Source organism: Indicator indicator, chromosome 14, assembly GCF_027791375.1.
Source record: "Indicator indicator isolate 239-I01 chromosome 14, UM_Iind_1.1, whole genome shotgun sequence".
Taxonomy (NCBI): Eukaryota; Metazoa; Chordata; class Aves; order Piciformes; family Indicatoridae; genus Indicator; species Indicator indicator.
Window position 1 is genome coordinate 15,247,500 of NC_072023.1, and position 26,914 is coordinate 15,274,413.

The 26,914-nt window shown below is 42.7% G+C and overlaps 1 protein-coding gene across 2 annotated transcripts in view; it reads left to right on the forward strand.

The window, feature by feature from the left end:
- The first annotated feature begins 1,376 nt into the window (after positions 1-1,376).
- Positions 1,377-26,914, forward strand: part of DGKI (diacylglycerol kinase iota) — a 201,271-nt gene continuing 175,733 nt past the window's right edge. For both annotated transcript variants that reach the window (XM_054387069.1, XM_054387071.1), the window contains exon 1: positions 1,377-1,429. The gene's annotated coding sequence lies outside the window, so the exon portion shown is untranslated. The remainder of the gene's footprint in view (positions 1,430-26,914) is intronic.

Below are 26,914 nucleotides of genomic sequence, written 5' to 3' on the forward strand. Positions count from 1 at the left end.
TGCACACAGATCAGAGCAGGATCCAGACCTTGACACTTCTGTGTGGCAGCTTAAGTTTTGCTTCTAATATTCCATGTATTACATTGCTTAATTATGCTTTCTTCTATATGCTTCATTAGTAATTCTGAAGTTTGGGGGGCAAAAATGTAAATACAGATTGGGGGAAGCATATGTGCCTGTGGATAACACATGCTTGGGGACAGAATATAATTTTGAGAGCTGGTGAAACTTTAAAATGCTGTAGCATAACGATGTACTTATCATTATTCTTGGCCACTGCCAAGCAGGGACAGGAAAACATCAACTGGCTGTCTTGGAGAGCCTCTCACTGATGAAGCTGAGATGTGTACATGGTCTGTCCTGAGTGTGGAGAGGAAGAATTGTTAAATAGGGTTGGAGAAAGAGCAGGAATCAGGTGCAAAGAGCCTGACAGTGTGAGAGATGCCTGACAGTGTGACAGATGCCCAAGATTTTACAATATTTGCTGAACTTTCTAATCTTATTATCATTGCCAGCTCGTGTGGTTAATGCTGACGCCTCTCTGCAAAGTTTTCCTTAGTCTTCCCACAATGAGCAAAAGTGAGAAGGTGGGAAATGAGGTGGAAGGACAATTCGTTTTACTCAGGGGCACTCGTGTGTGCGTCAAAAGGCACCTCTCTTGAGCTGGGTGCGTTGTTTCTGAGCACACTGAAGGAGGAGTGCCTGGAGGGAAAAAAGGGAAGCGATGAAGGCGTGAAGGATTGCGGGGTGTAAGCAGACGAGGGCAGCGCTAAATGCTATGGGCCACCTAAGCTTGTTTCCGAGGGTGCTTTTAACCTGACCCTGTGAAGGAAACGGGTACGGTCGGGGCTGGCACCTGACCCAGCAGCACCGGGCCCCTGCAGGCCGGGACGCCCCACTCTGCCGCTGCCCCAGCCCCGGCCGGCCCGAGTACCCCCTTGGACCGGGGGCGTGGCGCGACAGGGCGTGGAGGCGCGTGCGGCGCGACGATTGGTGCGGGTCTGGAGGGGCGTGGAGGGAGGCGTGGCGGCCTGGAGTTTCCCACAATGCCCCGCTGCAGTGCGGCCGCCGATGGATGCTGCGCGGCCGCGTTGCCATTTGCAGCCGCCGCGGCTCGCAGCGCTCCCTGCAGCCCCGGGAGCTGCGGTCCCCCGGCCACCGCCGCCCCGCTGCGCCTGCAGCCGTCGGCCACCCCCCGCCTGCCTTCTCCTTCTTTTCGGTCCTATTGCCCCTCCGCAATGAATCCCCCCTCTGCAGCCGGCGGGGAGGAGACGGGGGCGGCGGGTGGTGGCGGGTGCCGGGGAGCCGAAGGTGGTGGGGAGGCGGCAGGCACCGCCGGGGTCCCGGAGGACCCGGGGCTATCCGCAGCGGAAGAATCGCTGGAGGAGAAACTGCGGACCCTCACCTTCAGGAAGCAGGTGTCCTACAGGTGGGTACCGGGCGGGCGGGGCCGGCTCCGGGTATCCTCGGTGCCCTTCTTGGGGACATCTGCCGGGCATGGAGCGTCCGCGGATGGGGAGGCAGCGGGCAGGGTCCGGCGGCGGTGTGGCCGGTAAAGCGGCGTCAGGCAGCATCGTGGGGACCGAGGGGGGCTTTTTCTTAATCCTGAAGCCTAAAAGAGCCTTCTGGTATTACGTTAAGAAAACGACCTGCGCCCAGCCTCGCCGATGCCGTCAGGTTTGCGGTGCTTCTCCGGTGCGGCAGAGCCAGGGGAGATGGGGAGGAGGACGGTGTACGTGGGTGAACTTCAGAGTTACTTAGCGAGTCGAGGATCTTGACTGGCTGCCGGTGAAACTGGTGCGTCTCTACGCTTTGCCCTTTGCAATAAAGATGCGGCCGCCCGTGTTTCTGGCGCCTCCGAACACTCACAAAAGGGGTCGGAAAAATTTTTCTGATGACATTTCTGTGTCGGAGAGGGGTTTCTGTGTGGGATGTCTCAGGGAACGCAGGTGTCCCCTCCCTGCCCAGGAAGCCATTGCATAAGCCCCAGCGGCTGCAAGACAGGTGGGGGCTGCCCCCACGCATTACTTGTGAGCCGAGAGCAGGCCAGCCACCGAGGTGTCATAGGACATGGTAGAGCCAAAGCAGGGTATTACTTCGATCACTAGAGTCCTGCGTTTTTATGGCTCTGTGTTTATCCCATTTAATTGATATAAAATAAATGGGTCTCTTTTGCTATAAGTACACCTGTATGAAGAGGCTTCTGATGGGGCTCCTCTGCTTTTCTGTTGCCACCTGGAAGCTATTAATGGTCAGCAGCTGCTGAAAGCAGTTGCTGTCTGAGGAGCTTCATGGCAAAAAGTTCTTTAGTCTTACCTAATTCTGGCTGCCTCTGGCTGCAAAGCCCCAGCAAAAGCAGCACACCAGCAGTAACTAGTATTGTAGTGTGCTTAGGGATGAGAGGTATGAACTGGGATCATAGAAAACATAGCTGTTTTGTCTATGCAAGGAAAGAGTGACTCTAGCTATGGGTAAATCAGCTAATGAATCTTCCCTGACATAGACTTATGTTTTTATTATTCTGTCAATTTATATCTGAGGTAGCTTAGTAATGATTCCAGTCTCTGTGTGTGTTAAAGCTTAAAATTTAATGTGATTAAACACTCTTCATAGCTGAAGTTTTATGTAAGACTTCATGTATGCATAGAGACTTTCCAGTAAGGGTTGATGGTCTCACTGGTGAGTGTGAAGTTTGGGATGATTCATACTCAATAAGGTGAGTGATGTGAAAAGGAAAGCATATTGGACACCTGAAGAGCATGACATCAGTGATCTCAGTGTTTTTTGCATCCCTCACAGGTGTCATTTAGGGGCAAGTAGTATATTGCAAGTAGAGGAAGATTCTGTAGGTGGGCTGTTGAAGTACCTGCTAACGAGAGGTTTGCTAACGTGTCTGCTCTTGGCACAGAAAGCATGGGGTTGGTTTGCAATAAATCTTGCAGGTGCTCAGGCTACGCATTCTCACTTTTATTTTGTTAATTTGGCATCATCGTACTTTGGGGGTAGGTATTAAAAGCTGTTTATAACATCCTATTCTCTAGATTTTCTGCAAGTGTGTTAAAGACCAGGGTATTGTTGAAGTATTCCCCATGCTAGATATTTGTAAGGGTTTCACAATACATGCTTATAGAAGGAAATATTGCATTATTTTCTCTTCTTTCTCTGAGTAGGCAGGTGTACAGCAAGTCCTGAACCGTTGGTTATAAAAGCCTTTTCTTAAGTATCTCTTGATGCATGTTAGTCATACTGCTTGACTTAGGGTATGTGCAAGAAAGTACATTGTCTTTGCATCTTGGTTTCCTACAGATAATGCACACTCCCTCATTTGTCTGTAATGAGAACAGTCTGTGTAGACAGAGTAGAAGCCTTCCACAAAGGACCGCCACTGAGATCTTCATACCCTGCATCCCCTAAGCTCTTTAAATTGCTACCATTTCTCTCAGTAAATTATGGTTCTAAGAGGCCTTTGTAAATGTAAATGACAGTATTTTATACAGGAAAATCTATTTATGTTTGCGCTTGGACTACCTTATCCACTAGTACAATAGAAGTTATTCAAAGCTTCATACAGACTTTCAAGCAGGTCATATGGGATTCTCTGTGCAGGTGCACTACACTGGCATACACCCATGTATCTGTGTTTATACATGCAGGAAAATCACCAACAGTTGGAACTTGCTTAAAATAATAAAGATTCATGGAAATGGCTGTAAAAAATTCTGTTGATGGCAACTGAAGGAATGAAACAGGTGGATGAAAGAGAAGTCAAAGTATCATCATAAGGGGGGAAAAAAGGAAGAAGAAAAATATTTCTTGTACAAATTTGATTTCAATCATTCCCTGTTACAAAGTCATGGTTTACTTGAATCTGACTTAAAGTACTATCTTTTTCTCCTCCCTTTATTTTTTGTTGTTGCTAAACAGCAACTGTTTTCGTTGTGACACAGATCTATTTAGCTAATGACATAGGTGTTGCATGGAAATAACTTGTTAGTTTCTCTACAACTGTGCAAAACCCATGAGTAACATAGTTCAGAGAAATGTTCTGTACTGATGCAGCCATTGGCTTACAAAGCAGAAACTCTTGTATTAAATATGTAATGATTGTGTGGTAAATAGCAATGTAGGCAGGTTTGTCCTCTGTATCAAACCACCAGGAGAAAAAAGCTTGCTTTAAATAACACAGGTGTTCCTCACAGGGAGCTAAAACACTCCCTTGACCATGTCATGTTCTTGGCCATACCGCCCTGCATCTAACATTCACAAAGCTTGTTGTGTGTCATTCTGTTGTGAGTAAATGTTTACTTGTTGTTTTCTTTCTAGTAATATGCTGTAATTATGTATACATACACAGTGGGGATATGCCACTTATCTGTGTTTGTGCCTGAGCTAATGGGTTTAAAGTGTGTCTGGTTCTGTGTGTGTGCGTGCTGCCAGCACACATCTCTTAAGTGGATCTTAATTTGCAGAGGGGGCACCTGCCCTGCCTGCTGTAGTAGGGGGAGCTGCCACTGGAGCTCAGGCGGTGTTGTGGGTACTGCTGGTCCTGCTGGTGCTACAGGGCTGGTGATGGTGGGAAGGGGCTGCCATCATCAATAGTATCTTGCAGAGCTGATCCCTGTGTAAGCTGAAGGAAAGCTCAGGGAAATGGTCTCCCTTTTCAGTTTCACGCACTTAAATGAAGCCAGCTGACTTAACAGTTGAGTGCTAACATCAAAATGCCGACAGCTAAGCAGTAATTTTTCAGGGCAAGTTTTCTGCTTAAAATCTGAACTATAGGCTCAGTTCATGAAAAAATATTTTTCCATGAACTGATAGAAAAGTTCAGTTTCCCATCCCACTGTGAAGAAACCAACAGCTGTAGGGAAAAAAAAAAAAAGAAAAAAAAGGGCAGCTAATTGAATAAGTACCTCTGCCAGAGAGAAATGCTCTCTACAGACTGGTTCTTGGAGTAGTATTTGCCCCTTACATTTCTAGATGTAGCAGAATATTTACAAAACATTGTGGCACAAATCTAGTGCATATTTTTTTCTTTCCTTTTGATTTTTATTGTTTTGTCACTATGGAGTTCTGTGAGGAACCTTGTGGTCTCTTTTAGCTAAAGTAGAGATTAAAGTAGATATCCCAAAGTAATTCTTGAAATAAAGAGAAATTTGGAATATACTGAAGAGATGCTTAATAGGAACATTTCCACAATAAAAAGTTATGGCTAGAGAAATCCTTGGAAATAAAACTCTATCTGGCAGGCTTCATGCAGGTGTTTGCAGCTGTTAAAACTTCTTTGAAATGCTATCTTGCAATGTAATTAAGCTTAGAGAAATAGTCAAAGGTGTAAAAAACAAAGCAAACAATGACTAAAAAACACAAAACAACAAGAACAACAACAAAAAAACCCTGAAAACCAACCAAATCCAAACAAAAAAAAACCTCAACAAAACCCCAGACCTCAAAACCAAGCAAACAAAACCCCTAGAAACCCAAAATAATTGGCATAACCCAAAAATCTAATGAAGGTATTGATAGTGCAGATGGGGTTTAAAGAGTTATTAATCACTATTTAGGAATCCAGGTGATCTTGATTAGTGGCTTTGGAAATAAAAATAAAGTTGTAAGTTTTAATGGCTCTCTTGTGGGAGCTCAAGTGGCATTTGGCAAATTCTTGTCATTGGGACATAGTTTATCTAGAGAAATGTAATTTCATTTTGACCAAGTGGAGGAGTCCTGTTTGATGCAGTGTGTGGCTGGCTTTAGGGTTGGTTCTTGTATGTGGCCTGGGGATTTCCCAAAATGGGGCCATAATGAAGCATCTCAGAGTTCTGCGTTGTTAATAGGCAGTGGGTAGGGGTTTGGCTCTTGTATTCTGGCTTTGGCTAAGGTGGCTTGCCTGGGCAGGAAACAACACGTTTCAATTGTATTAATGGAAGTGACTGGAGGCACTGGTTCCCTTAACTCACCATGTCCATTGACCATCCAGTTCCGCTCAGAAATGTTGCTGTCTCAGACAGGCAGTTTGAATTCCTTGGCTGGTGTTTCTTTCCCACTTGCCTAATGAATCTGTTTGGAACGTGCCTTATGTACTTTCCCAACCCTTCCTCTGCAAGCAGAAGCCAAGAATCAAGCTGGCCTCTCCTTCTGCATCATCAGCAATAACTGCTTGTTTGTTGTGGCAAAAACTAATTGGAGTTAGAGTATGTTTTCTAAGTGCATTTGGAGGGGGGAAAGTTAATGGCAGAGAAATCCTGGGAAATCCCTGATTACACAAGCCTCACTACTCTGGATGAACATGTAAGCAGATGGATCAAAACAAAAATTTAAAGATAGGAAATATCCTTTCCCCCCCTCCCCCTTTCATTTATTTACAGACATTACCAGACATGGTAATGATCATGAAATACATGTCGCTTCTCAGTGAATATTAAATAGAGACAGGATGGTAGAGGTGTCTCCTATTACAAAGATTTAATTATTTTATGAAATATGACAGCATTTACTAGTGTACTGTGAGGCATTATAAATTTTTAAAGCTCAATGACATTTAGAAAAAAATAAAATATCCAACATAAGCCTTTGATCTTTTGATTGTGTTGATTTATTTTACTTAAGTTTCCTTGAATTTTAATACATCCTATTTCTATAAATGAGTCAAGCTGTTCTTCCTGAAAATGATGGATGAGTTTTTATCTTCTACCAAATGCCAAGGGTTTAATTCTGGCTCTCTGGCCTAATCTCTTAAGATCTGCTACCAACTGTCTTTGTTAAGAGTTTTGGACATGTATGGTACAGAGTTGTTACCACCCACTTGTGTAGCAGTGACTCAGTTTACGTTGTTGCCCAAAACATCCATCACCATTTTATCATTTCTTCTGAAGCTCATCACTGGATGTTTTTGATGTGCAAAGGGGTCTTTGTGAAGCTCTTTAGTAAAGCTTTGAGGTGGAAGTTCTGTGTTGGAGCAAACTGCAGAAAAAGGCGAGGGTAGTCCAGAAACAAGAATAATACTATGGGAGAAGCAACTTAACATCTAAAGTTCCATCCTGACTTGGAGATGTGGCTGCATGTCTGGCCATCCGTGTTTCTAGGTCATATAAACTAAAAGGTCTGTCTTGTGTTCTCCCTTTCGTACCTGAGGGTAGCAGCACTTTACAAAAGACGCTTTGTGAATGGTTACTTGGGGTAAGGCTGCCTGTGAGATGTGATGGAATTAACACACATACTCAGAAGGAGATAAATGTACCAGTGCTTTGAAAGGGGAGCTCTCTAGGAGAGCATAATAAAGCTCTTGTGTAGCACAGGCACAGACCTGTAGGCTCAGATCGCCCTGAGACTGTTGCATGTGGAAAATCTCACCATGTAAAAAATGCTGAATCAGATGTCACATAACTTTGCTGGTGTGGAAACCCGCTTTTGTTCTGACTAGTCCATTGGAGTAAATAAGCAGGTAGTGGGTTCTTCTCAGCTTGGCCAGTCATGGGGATGGTGGAAGCATTTGTTTGATGCTTCGCTGGGCTTTTGACAATGTTTTGTTTTGGTTTTAGTTTGGGAACTTGACCAAGATGTTGGGAAGCTGATGTGTGAGTGTGTGTGTGTGTGCAAGAGTCTCCTCTGCTCTTTCTATGTATCAGTAAACCAGCACAGCCTTGGTGTGAGAAACCAACAACCAGCCAAAGGATTTCCTAGATATTAAAAGAGGAAGAGGGAAAGAATGCTAAAAAAACAAACAAACAAAAAAACCCCAAACAAACAAAAAAACCCCTGGGCATGGGAGGCTTGCAGCTTTGTGGTAACCTAATTACAAAATTGATGATGAGAAACTTTGAATAAAATGGATATGGACATTTGTAGTTCTGTTTTGTGTTGCATTCTACAAAGTTGTGCTTAGTTTGCTCGTTTGTGTGCAGGAGTGATGCATTAGCTCAGCTGTATTGTTAACCTGCATGTCCTGATGTTGATTGCTTTTTTTCTCTTGTGTGGTTTCTGAATGATTTGATCATTTGTCACTCTTAGCAGAGAAAAGCTGGGTGGAACTGGGTATGGATGAATAAATGGGTAAGAATATATATACATATGTGTGTTTATAGAGTCTGTGAGAGCCTCCGTGTGGGTTAATGCTGGGTATCTGATATCTGTGTATGGGTAAGGTCACATCACGATGAGTAACTTCTGAGTGAAGGAAGGTATTTGACAGGACATGGGCATGAAGGACTCTGTTGTGTGTTTTGCAGGTTGCAATTGTGTTGGAAAACCATCTGTATTTTCTACCAAATAATTGCTGGACATTGTGAGCGCTGAGGACAGGGAAGCAGAGCGGGTTGTGGGTTTGGAGCCTCAGTGTGTGCTCTGTATAAATGCCCAGGAATGTCAGGTGAAGGGATGTCATTATGTTGTCTAATTCCAACGTATGGCGTGTGGGTTTTCTCCCTTTATTTAACTGTCCTTTCTTCTGAGGTAATACATATTTATGCATATAAAATGTTAATGTGTTTGCTCATGGTAAAGTCCTTTGCCAAGAGCTGAGTCCAAGGTTTGCAAGCCCATATAAAGCTACCGTATTTCTCTGATTTCACTTCTCAATTCTATCTGTACTGTACTTTTCTATTTTCCTTCTTCTCTGTGTGGATGTTCTGGCTTGTGGGTATAAGTGCTTCCCCGGTGCTTGTGTTGTGCCAGGCCTCTGAATTCTCCCATAACCCTGCCTCTTGGGGCACTGAGCTTCTGGTAAAGCTGTCACTGCTGCACTTGCAACCCACTTCATGTTGCCAGCAGGAAAGTTGATAGCATCTCAGCCAGTTGGTAAAGTTTTTTTTTTTTTTTTTTTTTTTTTGCTCCTTTGGAAACTCATTTTTTTGCGTTTTGCCTATATATGAATTCAGGGAGAATTTAGTTGTTGAAGATGAAGATGTGTGCAGCTGTCACACCAGCACCACCTTGTCTAACGTGCTGGCTGCCCTGTGCCAGGAGTTAGCTGTGATCCTGTGCAAACCTCCCTGTCCAGCTGTTACTGAATACGGCAAGAATGGTGACTGTGGGTAGTTAGGAAAGAAAGTGGGGTTTTCACCTTAAATTTCACTAGAATTGTTTCTGTAACAAAAGACCTTAGCCTCCCTATCTTAGTCTGAACAGGAGATCTATAAATGGAGTAGGAGACAATGTAGCATCAAGGAAGGGGTTGTTTAATTAAAATAAAAAAACCAACCTGATGTGCAGGTCAGAGCCTTACCTTAAACAAAGACAAGCCAACAAGACTAATAATTGTCCATGGTACTTTGTCTCAGCTTTTTCTACCTGTGAGGCTATAATTGGTAAATGATAATACCTACTGAATGCAGGAAGCTAGGACCTGATTCTTTGTAAATCCATTTTAAGAACAGAGTAATTTATGTAAGGTGGAGTCTGTGTCACAAAGTGGGAACAGATCATCAACCTTAGCTTTAGCACCAAGATTTCTCACCTAAACTAAAAGGAGAGGAAATAAAAAAAGCATCAGAACTGCAACTTTCAGAGAAAACCTGAAAGCTGGGGGAGAGGCAGAGCGCAGCTGTGTATGAATACTATAATTTGATCTTGTTTGGAGTAGAATACAACCAAGTTTTATCTCTGAATTATTTGTGCATTGAGTAAATGGAAGAGTTTATTTTTAAAGAGCTTTAGTAGCCTGAGGCTGCCACAGGGCATTGTGGTTCTTCTGGTCTCAGCACCTCCAGCTAAATTACTGAAATGGCTCAACATAAAGGTAGGTGAGGAGTTAGAAAGGAAGGGAAAGATTTATTAACTACTGCACTCTTGGCAGAGTTAGCTGAGCCTGTCTGTACTCTGAGATTGAGCTTCATATTTCCCTGATGCTTTCTGTATTGCATTTTGGAGGAAGCCTGGTGGTTTGAAACACTTAGGCTAGAAAAATGCTTGGTAATGAGGTCCTGAGCCTCGTGGTCCTTTCACATGCAGCCCTGAATAGCACTGTCAGAATTTTCTTCTATTGAACAACTTTTTGAAAGCATAGCTAACTTCACAATTTACAGTTCATAATGAGAAATTGCTATTTCATCATCTGGTTCATCTACTCTTTTTTTTTTTTTTTTTTTTTTTTTTTTTTTTTTTTTTTTTTTTTGAGGGGTTATGGCTTCGAATTCCACCTAGAAAGCTTTGCAGCTCATTGGCTTTGCAGAATACCTAACACTAATCCCCATTATCACAGACAAATGGCCATGTAGTCAGAGGGAAGGGAGGTTTCTAATTGTACTTAGGTTTGAGGTAAAGTTAATGCATGGTTGCTCCTGCTGTGTGCCTTTATGGATCAACATGAGATAGGATAAGGCGTAGGGTGCTACTTTGAGTCTGCTGATAAGGCAAGCCATCAGCAATGAATTTACACATCAAACATTGAGGAATGGTGTCACTGGCTGTCCTATAGCCTCAACTAAGCTGTAGAAGCATTTTGGAGATAAACAATATTGATGGCTTTGGCTGTCTGACTGTAGGTAAGAGCTCTTGGTGAAGAGTGTTCCTTTTGAAAGTGGATAGTGGGAATGTGGTGGTGGGGATACCTTGTCTTGCTTTTTGTTATCCTCTTCAGATAGATACAAAATTCTCCCTTCCTCCCTTGCTGTTTTTAAGGGATGTGTGTTTAACATGTAGCTAAAGTACATCTTATGACTATATGACACATGAGTGTTTGGGGGTCTGACCTGACATTTTTACAAGAAGAGAAAAACAAATTATCATATTTCATGTAGAGGAAGAGCCATGCTTATGTAGTACTCACTTCAATATTTCTAATTTCACTGATTTAAAGTATTTTGAAACAGTAACATTTGTTTCAATATTTCTAGTTTCTTTCAAATGTTTTCATGTTTGGCATTTCATAAAAAGAGCAAAGCCCCTAACAGCCAGATTATATTTCTTCTAAATTGTATGACTCCTCAGGAAACTTGACCCACTGGGTAACATTTTCCAAGTGGGAGAGGGATTAAGGTTCAATTGCACAGATTCATCAAAGATGATGAGTTGAACATTTTAGAATCCCTCTGTGCTCTGAAACTACTCCCTGATGCTGTGTAATATGCAGGAGAGGGGACTGCCTGTTATGCTCTCAGAGGTCCCATGGGGTTTCTGAGCACCATAGGAGAGGGTGAAGAGGCAAAATGTCTTTGAAGCCCGTTAGCATTAAAAGATTATGAGAGAATACCTTACAGTCATCACTTTATTTTATTATGTTGCTAATGAGTTTCCTCCAGGGATGGTAATGGGGTAGTTCTTATGCTTTTATCCAATTAGTGAATGATCCCAGGAGTATATCCTGTTGTTGTGAAAACACATTGTATTTCATTCCAACTTGAGCACTGCATCCTGTAGGTTCTCTGAAGGTAATGAAATGCCATGTGTAGGTGCATGCTAGGCCAGGTCTTTGATTATAAATTGCTGATGTTAGTCTGATATATGGTTTCAAGATGATGCCCTAGAGGGCCATGGACTCTCCTGTGAAAGTAAATGAAATGCCAAAGATTTGAATGAGTTTCATTATGACTTTTGAGGTTAGTTGTACATTGAGACACTTTGAGAATTCACGTTAAAAACCAAAAGTGCTTTCAATGCTCTTGCCTTAAGGGATATCAAGTATCAGTGTCTTGCCAGCTGCTTGTGCTCCTGGGGTCCTTTGCTGCTGGCACTATAGTCTTCTCCAGGTTTTCACCTGATTTAAAATGACATTGAAGAAGGAATGGCATACTTAGTTGTGGATGGCCTTCTGTTAGTGAGAAGAACTTAAGCTATTGTTTGTTTATTTTTCATTTTTGTCTCTGCAGGTAGCCAACTGTCACTTCTCTTTCAGGGCAGGATATTTGGCTTTGGAACAGGTAGTTTCTTTTTAAAATTCTTAAATTTTTGTCCATGGCCAATTTTTACTGTGATTAAAATTTATAATTTTCTTGGGTTTGAGTTGCTCTCTCTCCCTTTTTCATTCTGTAATTTCATGCTGTTGCCATACCATCCTGCCAAGGCACTGGTACTCTGTGTGGGTTTACATAGCTAGGGCAGTGGTGCATAGTGTGAGGGATGAAGAACACACAAATACATAAACACTGGGATTCACATTCTTCAGGTCTAGATGTAACTTACTGAGGTTGTGCCAACAGGTTTTTTTTCCTGCCTCCAAAGCCAGTGTGAGCTTGAAAGCCCAATGCTGCATCTCTGACTCCTTACTATCAAGATGTTCAGGATAAAGTACTTCTTGCAGAACTGGAGATTTAAAAGCCCTACTGTGGTATACTACGTTGCAGCACCTGAAAAATGGTTATGTACATGTTTTATGTGCAACTGGATCTAAAGAGAGTGACTATTTTTGTACTTCTCCCTGTGGATGTAATACAATGGCAAAAAGGCGAAGGCATCAGTTGACTTCGCCAGCTTTTCAAATTTTCTTCTAGTTTTTTTCAGGTATTGAAGGAATGATGAAAGGTGCTTGACAAACCCTGCTAATGCATAACAAACAGTACTGGTGCAGACTCACAGTGGCTTGGTTACAGGGTACTGTTTTGATGCTTGTGTAGACTCTTTTGGCCTTGTGAATGTTGATTCAATCAGGATGGCAAACAGCAAAACAATGCTTTTAATTTCCCCGAGTGTGTGTGCCATAACATCATTTGATAAATGTGCTGTGATCCAGAGTGAACAGCAAAATTACTGAGTGATGGGTTGTTTGGTCTCTGTCTTGTCAGCTTTTAGTTTCTCTTCTTTCGGCAGATAGTGGGAGGGATGACTAATATTGGCTGTGATGCTGGGGCAGTTATGAGCTGGACCAAGATCAGTATAGCCACTGAGAAGCTCCCTCAGAAAGCTTATATGTTATGTTTAGGAACTGCTAACCTGATAGTTTTCAGATGAATGATTTAGGAGTGACAGTTCTTTGCCAAAACATCCCCTTACTCCACTTACGGTTTTCCTGCCTCTCAACCATTAGCAGGGACGAACGTGGACAGTTTGGCCTGGAAGAATTTGATCTTCTCCAAGGCAGGGGCTAACTGGAGCATAGCTTTTCTCCTTTCTGGAAAGGATGCTGCATGTTTTTCTCTCCAGGAACAGCCTCTATTCTCCCTGCTCAGAACAAGCTTCTGTCTAGAACCCTCATGGTTGATATGACAGCCATCAACAGCATGAACCAAGCATAATGTATGTTTGTTAAAGTCTGTGGGAAGTCTCAGACTGTAAGCACTTTGAGAAATGCTCCCCAGGGCAGGATGGACCAAGAGAGTTTGTGTGTGAGCTCTCTGCTTAATGAATGTTTCAGAAAAACCTTGTATGTATCTCATTTATTTTTTTTTTTCCCCTGATGGAGTAAATTCTGCTTCCCTGTTTATGTGGAGTTTTTTCTTTGTTTGTGGTTGGTTGGTTTGGTTTGGTTTGGTTTTGGGGTTTCATTTATTTGGGTTTTTTTTGTTTGTGTTTTGGGTGTTGGTTTTTTTTGTTTGTTTGTTTTGAAAGACATAAAGCTAAGCTGTCACTGATGGCTATTACTGGTAACTGGAAGAGATCTTTAGTATGGCACACAAGTATTTTTAATTTCCTCATACGCAACTACCCAGAGTCACCTCTTCAAGATCAAGTAATGCATTCTTCTCAGTTTTCACTCTGGTGAAAACGTGAGAGCTCAGTTAACAGGGAATTTAAAAGAAAATCCTCCTCTAATCCTTTGTGTGGGCAATATGGCCTTTCCTGCCTAATCTCTGGATTTGACAATACTCTCTTCTCTCCTTACCCCCACCTTCTTAGTGATGAAAGGAAAACAACCAAATATCATTCTGCCATCAGCTCTGATGGGACTATGACAATATCTTCAACCTGTCAATATAATAGTTGCTTACATTTCCAATTCCCTTTCTGAAGAAAGACTGAGTGGGATGCTCTTGTTGGTACCTAGTCTTGTACTGAATTCAAATAAAACAAGTGTGCAAAGTGAATAGAGTAGAGTAATCCACAGCTCCTGAGCGTCAGGGCTCTTTTCATAACTCCTGCTGTCTCTCTGCAGGAACAGAAGATATGATGACTACTGATTTGGGGAGGGAAATGGAAGGAAGAGGGGACCTGACCTGTGACAATGAAAGTCCTGGGTTCATTCCTCCTTGCTTCCTAATTGCTAAGCCTCTCTTTCTGTTCAGGGAGAGTTGCAGCACAGGCAGTGTCAGGGGAAGCTTTCGTCACATGCTGGTTACGCCTCTCTCCTGACTTTGCAGAAAAAGAAGGTAATTCACTTTCTTTTCAGTCCTTGGCCTTTATCCTGGGATTACTTGTATGTTTTGCTTCCTGAAAATTTAAGATCATCCCTTTTCACACGTGAAGTGCCAATACACCAGATGGTCTTGCCTTTCTCTCACAAATGCCCTTTTTTAACTGTCCTTTGCAGCTGTGCATCTTATTAAATGAAAGCTGCAGCTGACTGTTTCCTGAAGGATGTGGATATAGGCTTGCAGTTGGGTCTGTGATCTCTGGTGTGTGCCTGCTTCTCCCATCTGCTTGTGTTTGGAGCTGTAGATCATACAAATTTTGATCATTTCAGCCCCAGTCAGGCCTTTGGACCTTTCAGCTGACCAACTGTAGACATTTTCAGTGGATCACAGGCACTTATGAATGGAATGAGGACAGGAAGGGAGGGTAGGAAGTTGTGCTTAGGGTGCACTAGGTAATGCTTTTTAAACAGTAATTTCTCCCAGCCTGAAAGCGGCTGTTAGGAATGTGAAACAGAGTAAGAAAAGGAGGAGGAAATTAACTAGAATGGAAAAATTGTAGCCTGATTTACCCGGATTTGATCCGAAGGCTAAGAGGGAGAAAGATCTGAATTCCTCTCCTGTAAGAGAAGCAGCCTGGTGTCTCAAAAGGCTATTTGCTGGCAAGTCAGTTCTACTGCCCACTCCTGCTGGCAATGTGTGTGTGTGGGGGGTGGAGGGGGTTGGGAGAGTCGGAGGATGACAACAGCTAGAGACCATGGGGCTCTCCTGAGTCTTGCTGTGGCCAAGCCTTGCCTGGGCAGTGGCCCCCACTCACTGCGTGGTAGCCCTTTCCCCAGCCACCCCCCTTCCAAGCATCCAGCAGGAGCTCTTTATTTCTGCTTCAGTCTCTCTGCAAACAGTGTCACAATTTGTCAGGTGCTGAAAGTGGTATTTGCTTGATGGAAATGTTGGCCCTATTGTGAATCAATCCTAACAGCTTCTCGAAGCAAGGTTGTAAGACAATGAGGCAAATTTACTATGCAGGCAGACAAAGCAGCTTCAATTATGTGTGAAAACACAAATAATAGGAGGATAAAGGCAAAACAGTGAGAACATCTTAGCACTAGTCGGTCGCAGGCACAACAGTGTGCGTCAGAGTCTGAGTGCCAGAGGTGTAGAAAGAAGGTGGTGGTGGGAACAAGCAGGTAATGCCTGGAGGGCTCATGCCTGACCACGCTGAACTGTGGCTGTGGACAAAATCGTGAGGAAGATTTCAAAGAGCGTTGGGGAACGGTCTGCTCGAACAGAGCAGCGGTGGGAAAACACATGGTTGCTCCTTAAAATAGTGACCTCTCGCTCATTCTCAATTGAGGATTGAGCATGAGGTGATGCTTGTGAAGATACCACAACACTTCTAATTCCAGCTTTTTAGAGTGCAGAAGGGTAGCTGAAAAATACCCAGTGGACAGTTTTTTTTTAAACTATTATTTAAAACTTTTTGACATAGTGTTTTCTAACTGACATCTTCTGGAGAACATGCTGATTTTACTTTTAAAAAGCCCAACAAAGCAACACATTCATACAGTCATTTTAATAACTGAAGTATAAATAGTTGGTATTATGGTTCCTTGGCATTTCTTCATGCTGACTTCTTTTTTTCACTCCATTTCAGGGAAGTTTGTTTTCATTTGGGATAAAAGAATTTCCCCAAACCTGGAAATGCTGAGTTGTGGCAGGCTGAGGTTGTTGTTCGGTAACATCTGTGAAACTGTCTTGGTCATAATTAATTTTCCATCATAAGAAATGTGTTATAATAACCACATCTAGTGTTAATCACAGAATCATAGAATGCTTTTGGTTGCAAGTGACCTTTAAAGGTCATCTAGTCCAACACCACTGCAGTAAGCAGGGACATCTTCAACTAAATCAGGTTGATCAGAGCCTTATCCAACCTGACACTTAATGTTTCCAGGGATGAGGCTTCTACCACCTTTCTGGGCAACTTGTTCTATTGTGTCACCACCCTTGCTGTAAAAAGTTTCTCCCTTATATCTAACCTAAATCTACCCTCTTTTAGATTAAAAACATTCCCCCTTGTCCTGTCACAACGGGCCCTGCTAAAAGGATCATCCCCATCTTTCTCATAGGTCCCCATTTACTGAAGGGCCACTATACAATACTTAACCTCTTCTGAAGGACTGACCAGAGACATTAATGAGCATGGCTGATGAATTGTCCTCTGCCTGCTGGGCAGGAGCTGCTTGATATCATGATTAAAGTATATTATCAGTGTAATATTGTGTAGCAGATGACTATCCATGTTTTTATATCTAAACAGGGAAGTCATTCTCCAGGGATGTCAGAAAGCACATTTGGTCTATGTTTAATGGAGGTGATTTTTTTTCCTTTCCCTCCTTTTCTGAGAATGTTCTGTTCCTGGGAGTCTGCATAATGGCATAATGCATCTGGCAAATAAAACCCCAAATTACTTATTGGACATCAACTCTTGTCTTACACAGGCAATGAAAGTGATCTCTGATGTTAGGGCTGAAAAGGCTTCTGCCCTCAGGAAATGTTGACTTGCTCTTTAGCTCTTTCTGCTGCTCCTTTTGGACCACAGAGCAATGGGATCAGCATTTATCCTCTCTCAGGGAGAAGTACCAAGCTGGTGGATCTTGGCTGGATTGTAGTGTCTCCCACCATGCTCTGGTTTCTCTGATTAACAGGGTGAAAATTTGGTAGAAGTCAAATTTCCACTAGATTTGGGCAGCTCCTATCCAAGTAATCTGCACAGTGGAGAAAGAAGGTGCCAGCATATTTTAATGTCTGTGTGTGAAGGTTTGGCCATCTTCTGTTCAAGGATGAGGAGTGCTGGTAACTACTACCCCAAAAGGACCATACATGATAGACAAAATAGCAAGGACAGTGTTTATTATAATAAATTATGTCTGAGAAATGGTTTGCTGACTTGACAGTCAAGGAACAGTGTCTGCTTGTATTGGTTTTGCTGTTCACAACATCTGACTCCTACAGGATTTAAGAACTTTCTTGGGAAGAGACCATGTCAGTGTGCAGTTCTTGCCATTAAGACTAATGCACTTCCTTCTAATGGCTCTGCTGTGATGAATCAGTCCCCATGTGAATGCCTGGATGATGGGTGCCACTTCTTACTGGCTCTGGAAAAATTGTGAGTGCCGATGTGTGTGAAGTCAGGAGGAGGAAGGGAGGAATTCTTCTTGAAGGATAATTTCAGTCTGGGGAGGCTACCTTCCCTCAGTGTTCTCAACAGTCATTAGCAAAGGAACGAGTCTTCTCCAGAGGACGTTTTTGCCAGCCTAATTCAGCTCTGGCTCCAAATTGTCCTGTGGAAGAGCCCATCTCTATTGATAGCAGGCAGTCTGCAGAGAGCAGTCTTGCAAAACTTAAATTATTTTTTTATGCAGACCCCTCCTACAAATAGGATGAGCAGATGTGTGTGTTTGTTAGTATTTGACAAATGTTTCCAATTAAAAAGACATAAACCCCAAACATGGGATTTGTAAAAAGCATGAAATTTTCTTCAGAGGAAGGCTTCTTGTTTTTTTTTTTTTTTTTTTTTTTTTTTTTTTTTTTTTTGGAGAAGAGACAAATCTGGTTTTAAGTGGATGTGGTGACTTCATTTAGTGGATACTGGAAAGTATGTCAACTTTTAAAAGTGTGCAGTAGCTCTGTAGGCAAATAGTGATGCTGCCATTTTGCCTGCTGTTAGTTGCATCTTTTTAAAGGAACTCCTTTGCCAGCTGCAGTGGCAGTTGGCAGCTGTTTTGTCATGCAGCCCCAATGCAAGACATGAAAGTTAACTCTTGACCTATCCATAATTTTAATTTTTTTTGTTGTTGTTTATTTTTTTTCCCTATGGAATCTGAGCACATTTGTCATATTTTCCATGAACTACAATAAACTACCCGGAAAATAAAACCCATGAATTGCCCATGACTATGCTGGTCTCTGAGACTTGTTCCTTAGTGGTTCAAATCCAGATTTGGATGGTGGAAGGAGAGTCTGTTAAAGGTGGAGGGTCTGATGTCTCTGTGTAGATCCTGATCTTATTCTGTGGGCCAGCTCCCTTTTTAGATGAGCTTTGTTCTTAGGGTAGCAGCTAGGTCATTCACCTTGCCAGAATGGCATAGCCCAAACCTGTGGGGAAAGGAAGAATGGTGACAAAACAGCTTTATCTTGAGCATGTGACACTTCCAATTGATGATGTGCTGAATGGTACCTGGGTGGCTAGCATTTTGCCTCTTTGCTCTTTTTCCTGTTTGTATCTATTTATTTAATTTCTTGAAGCTTGAAAAAGTACAGAAGAAATGAAGGAAGACTAGAGAAGGGTAATGTAAATCGTGCATTCAGGTGTATTCATGATTATATTGCAGAAAGAGAGATGATAGACAGTGGTTGTTTAGTTTGAGTAGAAGAAAATAGGACGAAATAAGTGAGCTCAGACTTTTCCTTTGCTTGCCTCAAAAGATTGTTTTGTGTGTGTTTAATAGGAACTTCACTGTTACAGCAAATTATCGAAGGGAAGTATTGAGTAGGATCCAAAGGAAGAATTAGGCTTTTGTAGGAAAATGAATCACAGTTGTAGCAAGTCTGACAACTGGGTACTCAAAATGTCACAGGAGTTGCTGGTGTTTTCTTGCTTCAGAGGGTGAGAGAATTGACCTGTAGGAGCTAGAAAAACATTCTCTCCATGCAATGCTTCTTTCCATCCTTCACTGGGCACACGCTACCGCTTGTGTTGCTGGCTGCTTTCCCTTAAAATACCAGGGATTGGTGGATATTGAAAAGAGTTCTTGAACTCATGGGCCAGGGATTCTATTGGACATGACAGCCAGTAGGGTCCTAACCAAATAATGAAGCAGCTAATTCTGTTCCCCTATCTACAATTCTAATCTTGCTTGTGACATCATAATTGGTTGCCATAGGGACAATTATGGTATCATAAAAAAGAGGATTAATGATGAGTTTAAGTGAGGAATATGCAGCTGGAACAGATGAAGTTTTTAATAACTCCTACCTCCTCTGAAAGCTACTGTTTTGTGCATAAAAAATATGGTTGCAAATAAAGACTGATGGGGATGGGCTAGAAGAAATCCAGTAAATATGCACTGAAGGGGCAGTTGTGCATCCAAAAGGACATTGCTCCAAGCTTCTGGGGTCTACCAGGATGCTGTAGTGTAAGGGAAATCTGATTTATAGAGAGATGCTAGAATGAACAACAGACCTCCTGTCTCATGTGGACTTTCCAGGTGTGAAGGCTCAATTTCTCCTTCCATGAATCTTAGTTGTTTTGCTCTGTCTTTAACCACTCCAGCAGTAATATATGAGCAGAAGGGCCATTGACAAGAATTATTATTACATAAGGAGAGGGAAAGCTGTGTGAATAGTTTTGGGCAGTGCTGGGAATGGGCTTACTCGCAGGAAACTGCTGGAGGGCTTGTGTGTGTGTCTCAGTGCTTCTGTCTCTTGGGCTCGTGGCATTTGCTTAAATCTTTTTGTCTCCCACCTCACTGTTCTTGGTGCCTCTTTTATGAGCTGGACAGAAACATGTATTTCTGCTCACATGGGAGCCCCTGATTTTTTTTTTTTTTTTTTTTTTTTTTTGGGGGTGGGGGGCAGGGGGGGATCCAGCTGTGCTGTTCATTGCCATGATGTTGGTCCTTGCTGTGGCTTTTGAAGAGAAGTGAAAATAGCACCAAATGGTTACAGTTGCTGACTGTTTGAGCATAGCTACCCTTGCACCCACTGTCACAGTGTGTGGGTATCTACCAGAGTGTGATGGCTTGCAGATACCTGCACCTAGGTATTCCTATGATGCTGTTTTGGGGTCACCCTCTGCTTCAGGATGCAAGCAGCAGCTGAGGTTGGGTTTCTGTGTCCCTGACTTTGATCTTCATAGAACCACAGAATGGTAGGTGTTGGAAGGGACCTCTGAAGGTCATATACTCCACCCCCTTTGCTAGAGTAGAATGACCTAAAGAACGTGTCCAGGCAGGTTTTCAATGCCTCCACAGATGAAAACTTCATAACCTTTCTGGGCAGATTGTTTCAATGCTCTGACACCCTCAAAGTGAAGAATTTTTTCCATATGTTTATGTGGAAACTCTTGCGTTCCTGTTTGTATCCATTGGCCCTTGTGGTGTCACTGGACACCACTGAGAGGAGTCTGGATCCATCCTCCTGACTCTCACCCTTGGGACGTTTGTAAGCATCAATGAGTTGCCCCCTCCCTCCCCACAGCCCCCTCCAGTATCCTCTTTTCCAGGCTAAACAGACCCAGGTCTCTCAGCTTTTCCTAGTAAAGTAGATTTTCCTGTACCCTAATCATCTTAGTGGCTCTCTGCTGGACTGTGTCCAGTATTGCCATGTCCTTCTTGAACTGGTGAGCCCAGAATTGGATGCATTGTCCACAGGAGGCTTCACCAGGGCAGAGTAGAGGGAAAGGAGAATGTTCCTTGACCTGCTGGCCTGCTTAACACATCCCAGGATGACAGTGGTCCTCATGTCCTCATGGCCACAAAGGCACATCATTGGCTCATGGTCAGCCTGTTGTCCACCATGGTGGAAGCAGCCTGATCTACACTGTTTCCCTTCCATCTACCCTTGTGCCCCCACGCAAGTAATCCAGATGCCGAGGACCTCTTTTTGCAGTGCTTTGGGAATTTGTTACAAACGCCAAGAGCAGTGCTCCAGCTAGTCCTACCCTCTAAGGCAGGTATTCTACAAAGTAGAAACATTGTTGATCTGAACTGTGCAGGCAGGTTGGGGAGCTCTGTGCTCCCAAATCCTGGAGCATTATGTGCAGGGCAGAATGGTATAAACCCAGAACAGGGCAGATGTCTGGTGCTACAATCTAGGCATTTTCAGGAAGCTAAAACCCTCTGCTGCTTAGACCTAGGTGGTTGTCTTCAGAAATACATGATCTAGTTGAGTCTCTCAAAAGACTATAATGGTAATTCTTTGGGGAATAACTAAGAGGGCACTAACAGCTTTATCAGCTCCTCCAGACTGAGGAGGTGTGCCCACAAGTGGGTGTTAAAATTCAGCTAGTTTGAAACTGTGATGCCCAAGGAACTACTTCATTATTTTTTCCGTCTATGATTGTCCAGTGATCTGTAAGCTCATTAATACCCATATGGAGGTGTGGAGCTGTAGCTATCCCAGGAATGCCAAGTTTCCTTCAGGTTTGTGCCAGGTACCTGGTGCCACCTGTGCAGCAAGGTCTGCTCTTGGAGACTTGCTGAAAACTCAGGGATACATCTGGAAGCAAAATCTTCTCCTCAGATGCAGTTTTATACCTTAAATTGTATGGAGACCCTGCCCTTGTGAAATCAGAGGGATTTTGTTTGTTTTCAACATGCTGCATCGCTCTCCTCCCTTTTTTAGTTACAGCAAAGACAAGATGTGCAGTTGGAAGGAAAAGTGTCTAGGTGAGAGCAGAAGGAGATGGATGGTGTATTGTCCTGGTGGCAGGACTCCACTGAGTTTGCTTCTTTTGTTGCCTGGCACACTCTTGCTGATGTGGGTTAAGGAGGCAGCAAGTTAGTATTCCTCAGATAAAAAGAGTTGACTGGTCTCATACATATTGCTTTGTATACATTAACTGCATGTAAAGCACTGGATAAGTGCACCTGCCTTGTGGCTTGGAAACTTGTGCCTGTCTGTGTGAGACGTGTGGTCATGGAGAGAGCATGGGTACGTGCCCCTGAGCTGGGCAGGAGAACATGAGTCATGACTGATCACATGCAGCTGACAAACTGTGGAGGCATATGATAAACTGGACCTTTGGCTACCTCGTACTGGAGAAAAACAGCCTGGCTCTCCACTGAGCACTTGCTGTGCTGCTGGGGCTGGTGATGGAGGTGCCTCTTGTGACAAAAAAGCATAGGACATGCCTCCACTGTAGGTGAGGGGTGGGATAAGGCTGTTGCACCTTTTAACCAGGGTATGAAATGCATTTGTAGGCTACCACAATTTCTCTCAAAGTCACACCACCTATGCATAGCTCAGACATTGTAGAGACAGACACTGGCATTGCTTTCTTCCTCCAAGCAGAGGATTTTCTAGAGACCAGTCCCACCTGCCTGACCTGCAAAAGTGTCCACTGAAAATGATCTCTCAAGACCTTAAACACAGACTAAACTCAAAAACATGTTGGTACAGCACGTCTGGGTCCTAAGATCTGCCAGGGTACAGAGGAAGTATATGAAGTGAGGGGAATTTTTCTCTCTGTTGATATCTAGTCAAGAATCATGAGCAAGAATGCTTCATTAGCTGTGGTGTGGCTTCATCTATATGGGTGTATCAAGGTCTTTGCATTCTGCTTTCCAAAACATGGCCAGAAGCCAAGCCTGCTTTTTAAGTGACAGAAGGTGAAACAATTCCCAGTTGCTATGTGAAAATCTCTCTTCTGCCCCAGTCTCTTATCTCCTTTTCATCCTAACAGATGATTAAAAACCCCTATCCAAATCTAGTAAGCAAATTCCAAATTCTATATGGAGAATTTATATGTTTCACTTCAGTTGGGACTGTTACTGCTTGTAAGTTACTCAGAAGCCTTTGTGTAGGAGATGTTAGCTCCCAAGCAGGCAATGACCTTGTTTTGGTTTTATTAGTGATCTGCACAGCAAGAGGAAGGCCAGGCTCTAAGCCTAGTCTGTAGGCTCAAGGAAAGATAAAGGCAAGAAATCTCCCAGTTACCATTAATGTCAATAAGATCTGCTCCTCAGCTTCTTGTATTCCTCTAGAAAACTGCTGCAGATGGTTTCACTGGATCCACCTTGCAGGAGCCTTCCCTGGGTTGGGGTTCTATGGCTCTAGCAGAATGTTGATGAAGGGATGGTCAAACATGAGGACTTCCCATGAGTGAAGCAATAGTTGTTTCTATCTGACCTAAATTTCAGCCTTGCTTTTTAGGGGCTTCCCTTTTTAGATATTTTAGCAGTGTTAAGTAATAAATTTCATTGCGAGTTATGTGTAAGGGAGAAAAATAATTTTTGGATTGTAATTTCATTTCCAAAGTACTGCCATTCAGTTTTATCATGAGGATTTTGCTGAAGCTAAATGAGAAAAAGAAACCCCTCTAGCAAAATATCTCTTGTATGGAGCCCCCTTTTCATCTGAATCTGGGAACATGAAAGTGCAAATCTGTCTCTTGATGAAAAAATCTCATTTCTGTTCTAATTTGTAATAGGTCTCTGGGTGCTGAAGCTATTTTCCTTTCTCTGCAGATTTATCCCAAGAATGTCTCAATGGTCTGGAACTGAGTGGATGCTTAAAGAACATTTTGCTTTCTCCTTTCTTCCCTCTTAAATGAGATGTAGTACAAGGATATGGCTAAGCCACTTGCTGACCAAAATGAGCCATGGAGATTGAAGTGTTAAATGTGAGTCAGACTATCTTGCATTAGAGGGTGAGTCAGCTTCAGATATAAAAAAAGGCATTTTAAAGAAGCTGTTTGGAAAAAAAAATGCTGAATGGAAATATTTCAGCAGAGTCTTACATTCGCTGAGAAAAGATGGGGGTTTATTAACTGCCATGTAGAAATGATAGCAAGTGTTAAAAGCAGTACTAATGATGAGATCACTCTAAATTGAAGGTACTTCTTGGTGAGTATCATGCCCCTGTGTCCTGGGCTGGTTACTTATAGTGGAGGCAACAGTTACTCCAGGTGAAGGTCAGCAGTGTAAGCCCAGGTTAGTGAGTCCCTTGATCTAATAGGTGCAGGTGCCAGAAAAATGTGGGTGATGGGATGTCCTACGAGGAGAATGACTGAACTGCTGCCTGTCTGGCTTCAATGACCATTGAGCTGGGCTAAGAGTTGAGAATGCAGAGGCCTGGGCAGCAAAGCCTGGTGAGCAGTGGAATATGGGATGCTGTCATCATCTCTTATGGGCATAAGAATTCTTTTGGTGTTCACTGAAACTTAGTAGTTTTGGTAGGAGGTTAGGTGGTTTTTGGGGGAAGCATGCATTTAGGGAATGGAAAAATTAAAGAGTTGGCAGACATCTATGAAAGGTTTTTCCTCTCCAGATTTGTTATATCTCCTTCTTGTATTTCACAGCATTACCTTTTCAGAAAAAGGATGGTCAGCCCAAAGGGATAATCCTCAGTTGTAAAGCTGGAAAAGAGCAGCAGAAAAGAGCTGATGCTGTGTGACATGAAATAGCAAACAAACCAGCTAAACAGCCTTCCAAATTGCCAGTAGAAAGAACATATTGGCAAAGGGCAGAAGGGTTGCCATTAACATGGGATGGACTATTGCTGTGCACTGTATATTGAGCAAATTTATTCCTGAATCCACACTGACTTTGTGTGGCTGTAAGTAAAGCTCCTAATGTTTCCGGGATGAATACAATAGCTTCTTCCTACTCATGTAAAGATGTACCAGCAAACTGTGGTATTGTATTATTATTACACTTAATTACAAAGGTGTTATGATGTGCTTTGCCTGGCATTGTTACTTATTATGAAAGGCTACAACATTTAGAGCTTTTAGCAAAGCCAGAGTGGTTGTTATCTGCAAGGGATTCTTTATTTCCTACTCTAGCTCTTGGTGCTCATGATCCCTGGATTTAAAATAAGATTTCAGGAATATCTGGAATTTTATGGGTTTTACTTTTTGTCCTCATGTTCAAATAGTATCAGGTTCTGCATGGAAAAAATAAGCCAAGGAGAAGGTGGTTTTTATTTTCTTTTTTCTTTCTTTTTTTTTTTTTTCCCCTCCTCTTCCTCTTTACAAATAACTACTCATGTTTTGAACCAAGTATAAAAAATGGGAAGGGAAGTGAAGCCTACTGATCTGACATTTGTTCCAGTGACGTCTCAGGAACCATCTCTTCTCCCCCAACTCCATCATTTGCCCACTTGAGTACTCTGGGGCACTGACAGGACACTCCTCCAGGCTCCCTGGATCTACTGCTTTCCTTCTGGGCAGCTTCAGCATTTGACAAGAAAGACAGGCACCAAGTTCTGGGGGCAAGAAGTGTAGGAGTCTACAGAACTTCAGGGATGTGGGAGCGGTGGAAAGATAAGCATCCTTGGAATACACGGAGGTTGGAAACTTTGATATATGCTTCTGTGGATATATCTAGGTGGTTTGGGTTGTCCTGTGTGTGTATACCAATGTGGATCCATCTACATGGTAGTAAATCTGTGTGTCAGCATGTTGTCTTTGTGTTCAGTAACAGAGCTGATGTGGCAGAGAAACAAAGATGCTGTTCTTATTAGGGTCAAGTATCCACCCTGTTGGTTTCTGTCATAGGAATTTGAATGAGAAGCTAATAGAGGAATTTTCTCTTTAAAGATCACAAAGGACTAAATGGCTTTAGATGTATGGTGTGGAAAACCAGAACTGCTGGGGTGTGACAGAAAGCTTTGCAGGCTCTGAATAATGTTATGCTTCTAATAACTTCTTTTGAATTTATGCCATGAAGTGCAAAAATTTTACAGGGGCTATGTCAAGGGCAAAAAGACCCAAATTTGACCCACCCTGAGAATGAAGTTTGCCTAATGCTTCTGATCCTGTTGTTCTCATTCCCTTTGCTGTTAGGGTGTGATGTTCTGAATGTGGCAGGTGTTCTCTGCTGCCAACTTGCTAACAGCAGGCACAGAAAGATGGGCTACCTTCATACTGCCAGTACACTGAATCAACCCTTCCTCTATGCCTGCCCCTTTGGTTACCTGAGTGGACAGATCAAGCATTCTTTTCTGAAGGTTATTCCCCACTTGGTTTCCTCCAGTGGGTTCAATTCTTATGGTTTCCTTAGAGATGACTTTCCTGTTGTCTTCCTTTTGTTGATGTGGATCTGGTTTTGAGAGCACCCAACCCAGTAGTTTCAGAGCTGCTCAGTTTGGTTTGTAACTCCTCAGAGTCAAGATGTTTTTTGCTGTGAATGCAGATACATTGCAATGATATGGAAGACAAGGTAATGAGTTTGCAACATTCTCTTCACAGAAGGTATTAAATACAGAATAATTTTGGACAAACGAACCCCAGTTACTAATCCTAACTTTCACTAATGAGTCATAAATATTATTTATATGATAACTTTATTGTCTTTTCTCATCTGCTTGATTGAAAGATGAGGCCCTGAAGAAGGTTTGAAGTTGCTCTTTTGTTGCCTGTCTGCTCACAGTCAATCTAACATCACAATTCCACTCTTCCCTGTATTCTCAGCTATTAAGCCCTCATGCTGTGCAGTGCTTTTTTTAACCCATCAGTTCACTAGTTCCCACTTCTCTTACTATGTTTTCTTTGAACAAATCTTTATGAAAGCCTTTTGTTTTTTTCTGTCTCAGCAGCATCCCTCACTGAAAACAAAGACTAAGTGTTAAAGCCTATAGGACTAATTTATTCACTTTTGTGTTCATATATCTGATTTGGTATCCATTAGAACAGAAAGACTGACTCTGATTTCTGCTGTCACTGCACTGGGCTCTGCTGGTGCAGAAAACTGCATGAGCAGTTGTAGCTGGGGCCAAAGACTCTGCACCTTACTTATGTGTCTCATACTTATTTTTCAAGTTTCATGGATTTTTTTTTTCCTTTTCTTTGGACACATGACAAGGGATGGCGGTGTAGAACCAAAAGTGGTATTGCATTTTATTTTAATTTCAACCAGTGTGGCATTTCTCCAAGTTTAAAATGGTTTGTCTAGCTAAATATATAAGCGCTTGGT